Source organism: Polyodon spathula, chromosome 20, assembly GCF_017654505.1.
Source record: "Polyodon spathula isolate WHYD16114869_AA chromosome 20, ASM1765450v1, whole genome shotgun sequence".
Classification (NCBI taxonomy): Eukaryota; Metazoa; Chordata; class Actinopteri; order Acipenseriformes; family Polyodontidae; genus Polyodon; species Polyodon spathula.
Genome location: NC_054553.1, coordinates 26,641,230 through 26,648,236, shown reverse-complemented (window position 1 = coordinate 26,648,236; position 7,007 = coordinate 26,641,230).

Here is a 7,007-nt window from a genome sequence, read left to right as displayed (position 1 = left end):
ACGGGAGTTGTAGTTTTACAACACAAACAGTTAAAAGTTTAAGCATTAGTTCCCTTTCCCTTGTAATAATAATAATAATAATAATAATAATAATAATAATAATAATAATAATAATAATAATAATAATAATAATACGATCATCATACGACTAATAATAAAATGCATTTAAATTAAATTAATGTACAGGATGCTAAGATTTAAAGCAATGAAATCGTGCATTATATTTTGGTATCTCAACAGCATTTTTAAGTTATGGTTAATATTATGAATGCATGTATTTTTACAGCTTGCATTAAAAACAAAACAAAAAAACCTATCTCTGCTCGAGTGAACCACAGAACTGTGTCAATTCCCTTTAGAAGTCAGAAATAACGGGCTGGCAGACGTTCGGGGTATTTGATGGTGGAAAATACTTCCTTTCTTTAATTGCTTTGGGAACCAGATGCATTTCGAACAAACCGCACAACTAAACCCCAAGATCACTTTACATGCTGTCAATTCTAACATCTAGCCATCGAGTCATCAGGCTGTATTATTAACGATGTCGCTGTTACTTAACATTGAGAGAACGCCAGGTTATTCACAAACAGCAAAAAAACAAAACAAAAACAAAACAAAACAAAACAAAAAAAACAATATTCAGTATAACTATTCATACCAATACCATATGTTGGTGTCTATGAACACGCCTGCAGCTGAGCAAACTGTAATATGAAGGACAAAAAAATAACCTCCTGTCACGCTATGGTTGTATGAGCTTTAGATTTAGAGTCTATAATGCTAGTGTGAATAACATATCTGCTGCTCTAAGAGTCAGTATCTGTGCTTTGAATCACTTCACGATGAAAGCGCCGCTTGTTTCTTGTACCGCACCTTCAAGTCTTACTTGCCCTCCCCCCGGCTCTATTTTTTTTTTTTTTTTTTTTTTTTTGGAAATCTTTAAAGTTACTAGCACGCAAAAAAAAAAAAATACTTTAAGAAAACGAGGACTGGAGTTCTGGGCTAACAGGGTCGGATTCCATGGGTCAGCTTAACTATGTGTAATTTTACCTGATTTTTATTTATTTATTTATTTATTTATTTATGTATTTATTTATTTATTTCGAGAAAGGAATTTTTAATCTTATAAAACTAGTTACGAACGGCTTCCTATTGACACAGTGACGTGTGCCCCATTTGTGCTATACAGTACTTTGTTTGTTGTACATCTGTTTACTATAAAACCATTACACAAAAGCTTGGAAATTAACCATACAATATAATCGTATGCATTTTATTTTCATTTTATATGCAACATATAGGTTTGTCTCGGCATACGTAATCATGTCGAACGGGCAAAGTCATTATTAAAAGTGTGCCCGGTTCAGCTTTACAGGAATCCAGTCCGGGTTTTACCGCGCGCATCTGTCTGGATGCCGTCCAAAGCAAGGCAGGAGTACCTGGTTTGCACGCGATTCTGTCAATTGCAGGTACTTGATCACTTTCTTGTGTGCAAAGTTGAAAAGTTTTGGAAAGGTTTTTTTTTTTTTTTTTTTTTTTTTTTTTTTTTTTACACACGGCGTTGCGTGACTAGAGCTCGAGCAGAAAACACAAAGACATTGTTTTCAGCGATCAAACCCCCTTCCTTAACAAGACAGCATTCCTGTCTCGCATTCCTCCACCGCTGCCGCTGAGAAGGAAAAAGGGCAGTAACTTTTTAATTAATGAGATAAATAAGGGTGTTTTATTAGATGGAAGGCACATTTGGAAACAGAAAGATTTGCTGTTGATAATTGGCCCCATCTGGTACTTAAAACTATCAGTCAAGCTTCAAACGTGTTCAATTTTGGACCATTGTGCAGGTTGCTTGGTTTGAATTAGGAATCAACAGTATAGACATTGTGACGGTGCATTATTATTATTATTATTATTATTATTATTATTATTATTATTATTATAGGCGTTGCTTGCATTGGAGTTAATGTATCTTATTCCAGTTCATACTACAGTACGTCATTTCAAATGTTTTAACTTTGAACCTATAAGAGACTGCATAAAAGCAAGATTGTTGTTATTGGTTTGGCTCCTTGATTTATTACTGATCTTTAATTTGCGAAATTAACGTTTACAGAAATGTCTTTAAAAAAAGAGGTGTATTCATTGTTGTTCCCGTAGGTATGGGCCAACTTGAATTCGGGGTGCATTTCCAGTTATCCAGTCACGTTGCCCTGTAATTTCTTTCCTCTCTAAAACAATACAAAAAGCAAGGCGTTAGACAGCGGCTGCCTACCCTTACATTCCCTAATTAGAAAGGTAAACGGTCAATTTTACATAAAACAGACAACCGTCGTCATTTTGTAACATAATGAAAGGGCAAGACAACGTTTGCGGTGCAACAGAAGTCCTACTCCTTGTATGGCACTGTGACACATTCCTGCGGTTTAAAGTAACAGAGAATAAATGTATTATATTTCATACACATTCATACACGTTGAAACTTTCTCATCGTGCTACGTCATTCAGGCTGATTATGAAGTCATTTTGGGACTAAATAGCAATGGCTGGAAAAAAAAAAAATTTGAGAACACTGAACAAGGTGAGTTGCAACAGGGGTGGCACCACATGGCCATACTAACCTTTGCCAATAAATTGAAAGGCGCTGTGACTAATATAATTTTCTACATGTTAAAAATTCATGCCCATCACAACTTGTTTTTCTGCTCATTCTAATTTGTTGCATGCTTTTTTTTTCAGGTTGAGATACTGGTGCAAGATGTGCTGTGGAAGGTAGACAACATGGGAAGTACGAACATGGGCCAAAGAGCTGACTGTCAACTTGTGAGCCTCATCATAAGGACAGCACTCCTCTGAAAGCACTCTTGGTTCACTGATGACATCATCTCCAAGTCGTAGTTTAAAGGTATGTCAGTTTCCCATCGCACCAATGTTAAAGCCATGTTTCACGGTCAAGATTTCTACAATACAATACACAAATACAGGCAGACACTGTGGATGACAATCAAATGATTATTGTGTTTTCAAGGGAATACCGTAGAACCAGGTTAATAGGGGGTGGAAGCAATGCGGTTAGCTAATTTTACCGATAATTAACTCACACCCTGAAAATAACGCAGGATTTCAAGACCAAAAACTACTGCAAGTACCTAGCCCGCTTTAAAAACATGACACCGTCTGTTGTAAACCTTTGTATTGTAAGTCAGGTTACAAAACAAAAAGTAGATGTTCCATGTACTCAACGCAGCCAGTTATCAGTTTTAGCAGAATTTATTTTTCAAGTAAACCATGGACCAAAAATGTCACAATGACAGCCATGTTTAGTAATAAAAGCAGGGGATCCAGGAATCTAACCTGCAAACCCTCAAGACAGGAGGCAGACATGCAGAGGATACATTTCCTCAATGTACTATAGTACCATACACTCGAAGTGGCCTCACAATAAATACAATGAAGCATTTTAAATGAACATCTGCAGTTTGAATCTGAGCTGACACATGCTTTTATCTTTGCAATGGGTTAAGCAACGTTTCTTCCCCTCCCATCTTATAGCAGTTGTTAGGAATCACATGCATTTCCTATTTTCTGCCACATCTATTAAATCCACAATTCCAGCATGTACAGTACATTTGCACGCATGCTTGCATGAGTTTGTGTTTGGGACCTGCTTCAGTAATATTTTCAGTTAAAACTAATCTAATATTTGCTATTGAAATGGTGCCATTTAATAGACAATGGATGTAGTCATTTCTGGAATAACAAGCCTCTTCTGCAAACAAAAGCTAGTGCATTGTGAGAATGATTAAGGCTATATAAGGTTCATTATTCTGCACAGAGACAGTTCTGATCTTAGAGTTCTTGTTATTTAGTGTCCTGCTCGATCTTCCCTTACCTCCGGCACAAGGCTCGATTGAATTGCACAAGAACAAATGTTTCCTTATGCAGCTCTGAGCAAACCCCAGCGGTTAGACAGTCCGAGAGAGCTTGCCCATAGCACGCTATAGTTATTCATTAACCAGCTTCCAGATTCAGGGAGCACCGAGGCCATGTAAACTAAGACAAGAAAACACTCAAGGAAAGGCTGGGGAGCTTTCTTTAACAAAATATTGTTAATCTATCTAACCCGCTGCTGTCGTGGTTTCAGGGAACACACAGATGTATCCATTAAATTATTATCAGTAACAGTGTTCCTTTACTGTGTGTGTCTTAAAAATAACAAAAGCACGTTTGTTTTAAGCTGATATTGTGAAATGGTAATATCTAGTTCTAATAAGAGAAAAGGAACATCAGTTAAAGATATAATCGAATGCAGTTGAGAATAATTGAGAAGGAGAGGAGGTCCCTTAAATGAAATGATCACATGACAACGTCCTATTCACTTATAGGAACTAGACTCAAGCGTTATGTAACTTTGCAATAATTTGTGGAAATTTGTTCAGTTATAATTAGGTATAAAACTGAGTTAATAATCGTGGATAAGAGTTTTGTACAAGCAATGCATTCCACTAGTTGCTTTGTGAGTTAAGCGCTGTTTATATATTTAGGCTGACATAACACAGAACCACAGGGGATTATGGTTTTCATGATCCATCCCTCTCAGTTTTTACACTACACTGTTTAGCTGAGGAAAATAATCTGTTCCAATGCCAACACTTGAGGGACTTGGTGTGTGGGATAAAAAACACACTGATTCATGACAATAATATAATGTGAACAGAAGGAATCTGCCTCGCCTAAAACAGCTACACCATAGAAGACAGGGAGGGTCAACGGTACGTATTATGTAGGCAGCTTACCTACTAATCATGTAATGAAGGGCTTGTTAAACAGTTCTTCAGGCAAAACCATATCTGGAAAGAATGAAATATGAACAGCGGATATTCTCTTTTAGGGACCAGAAACATGCTGATTCAGACCCCTTCAGAAAAGCCTCTTGGTGAAGAAGCCACGTAATCAATGATGCGCTCCTCACACATACCTGGGTTTTCTTACCATTTTATTGACTCTTACTGTTTTGTTTAGGCTCAATCACGTCCCAGTTTCGCAGCTCCTTACCTGCACCCATTAATCAAGACAGTTATACTGAATAATCTGGATTTCAAATATTTTTACACTGAGGGTGTTGTGAATAAACAACAGCCTGACCGGCTTTTTATTTCAGTCGACTGCAGATCGTTTCAATCTGTCTAGTTCATAACCACCTTCACCTACATCTGCTTCATTTCCTCACAACTAGGCTGTGCCATGTGTCTGATTGACCTGGTAGAACGCCAGCTGGACTGCTGGGTCACACAGTCACAATCCTCTGTGCGTATTGCATAGAAAATTGTTGTGTACACATCTTTTTTTGCATTTCTGTTTTACATTATTTGAAGTATGCATAGTTGGGCACTAGCACTTGGTTTCTCTTAGTGTATTCTTTGCTGCGAGAACTGTTGATGCCTATGAATGCATTACATTTCGTTGCAGCACATCTAAGCTTTACCATTCCCACAGGGCTGCTTGTATGGATTGCTTACGTTACTGTGTCCATCACCACCACAAAGCGATTTACTTCCTAAAAAGTTGTGGTGATAAGAATTTGGTGATCAAAAAGGATATTTTCCCATTATTTCTCCATTGAATAATTATGTTTTCTCATAAGAAGTAAGCCATCTTTGACCTGGTCAAAGATGGCTTACTAGGATTATCTGTGGTTTTTGCCATAAAATGCAAAAAAAAAGAATGTACTTATCTTGGGAACTATTTGTTATATTGGGTGTTCCACAAACCCTGGAATTACAGATCAGTTTAGCCTGGTCTAATCTAATCTAAAGGACTTCATGAAATACAAGGTAACTTTTGAAGCAAATAATTGGTTTTGAGTTCCCATACTTATTGATTATTGCTAGTTTATCATTTCTCCTACACTGTTACAGCACTTGTTTGAAATGGTTTGGAGGTATTCTTTTTATGACTTGGTTGTAGTTTGATTGTCCGAAGCATTTGACAGTGGGTCTTGAGTTATCGGTCGGACTGTATTTATATACGTCATTCTCTGCTAAAAGTTTGACTAAACGCCTGTCGAAAGTAACTCGTGATCAAAGTTTTGGATTCCAACATGCCAATAACAATGAAACAAACAAACAGAGCCAGTTCAGAATCACGTGTAAACACTCCCTTCCAAACAAAACTGACAGTTGTTTTTTTTTTAAACTAAACAATTGTTGACTTAATTTATAGACAGCTTAATTTGCATTGGGAAAGTTGTTTTGATACATATTTTGACCTTTGTTTGAATGTTGTATTAGACTTTGTACCTGTATGTCAGAGATTGACCCAAGTCATTCACAAGCTTCAGGATTGAGAATATGTAGAGGTAATGTATCTGTAGAATGCAGGTTTACCACATAGACTGTCCTGAGGGCTTTAGCATTTATTTAGATTTTCAACCAACTTTGTTCTTTGTGGACTGAAACTGTACAAAAATAAATAAATACCCCCTGGACTTACAAACACAAAACAACAATAGAATGATGTTGTATATTCACACATGTGGTGCCTGTATCAAGTTATTTCACAGATGTTTTAGATACTAGGATGTCCTCAGATTTCCCACACAAAGCTACCCTTCCTTGCCAGGGCTATTCTGTAAACAAGTGACTTTATTTAATACCCTAAAAGTAAAGTAAAACTCAAACTTCAGGTTAAAAGGGTTACTTAAGCAGAGACTGGTGATAACTGTTCCCAGAGGTTTGATACCAACGCTGTTTATTCATGTTAAGATGTTTGTATTTTGTTTTTTGTACAGACTGTTCCATTATTGTGTGCTGTGCCAATATTGCATAACTGTCCACTATTACTCTCTTATCTCATGTATCATTATGATTTCAACAGGTATAGCCAAATTGGACTTAAGCAACATAAAATATACTTACAAAAATAAAATGACCTTTACATTACTCGGTGACAAATATAAACAAATGATCACCGATCAGCAACTGTGGGACCAACAACATTGAAAATATTGCGCA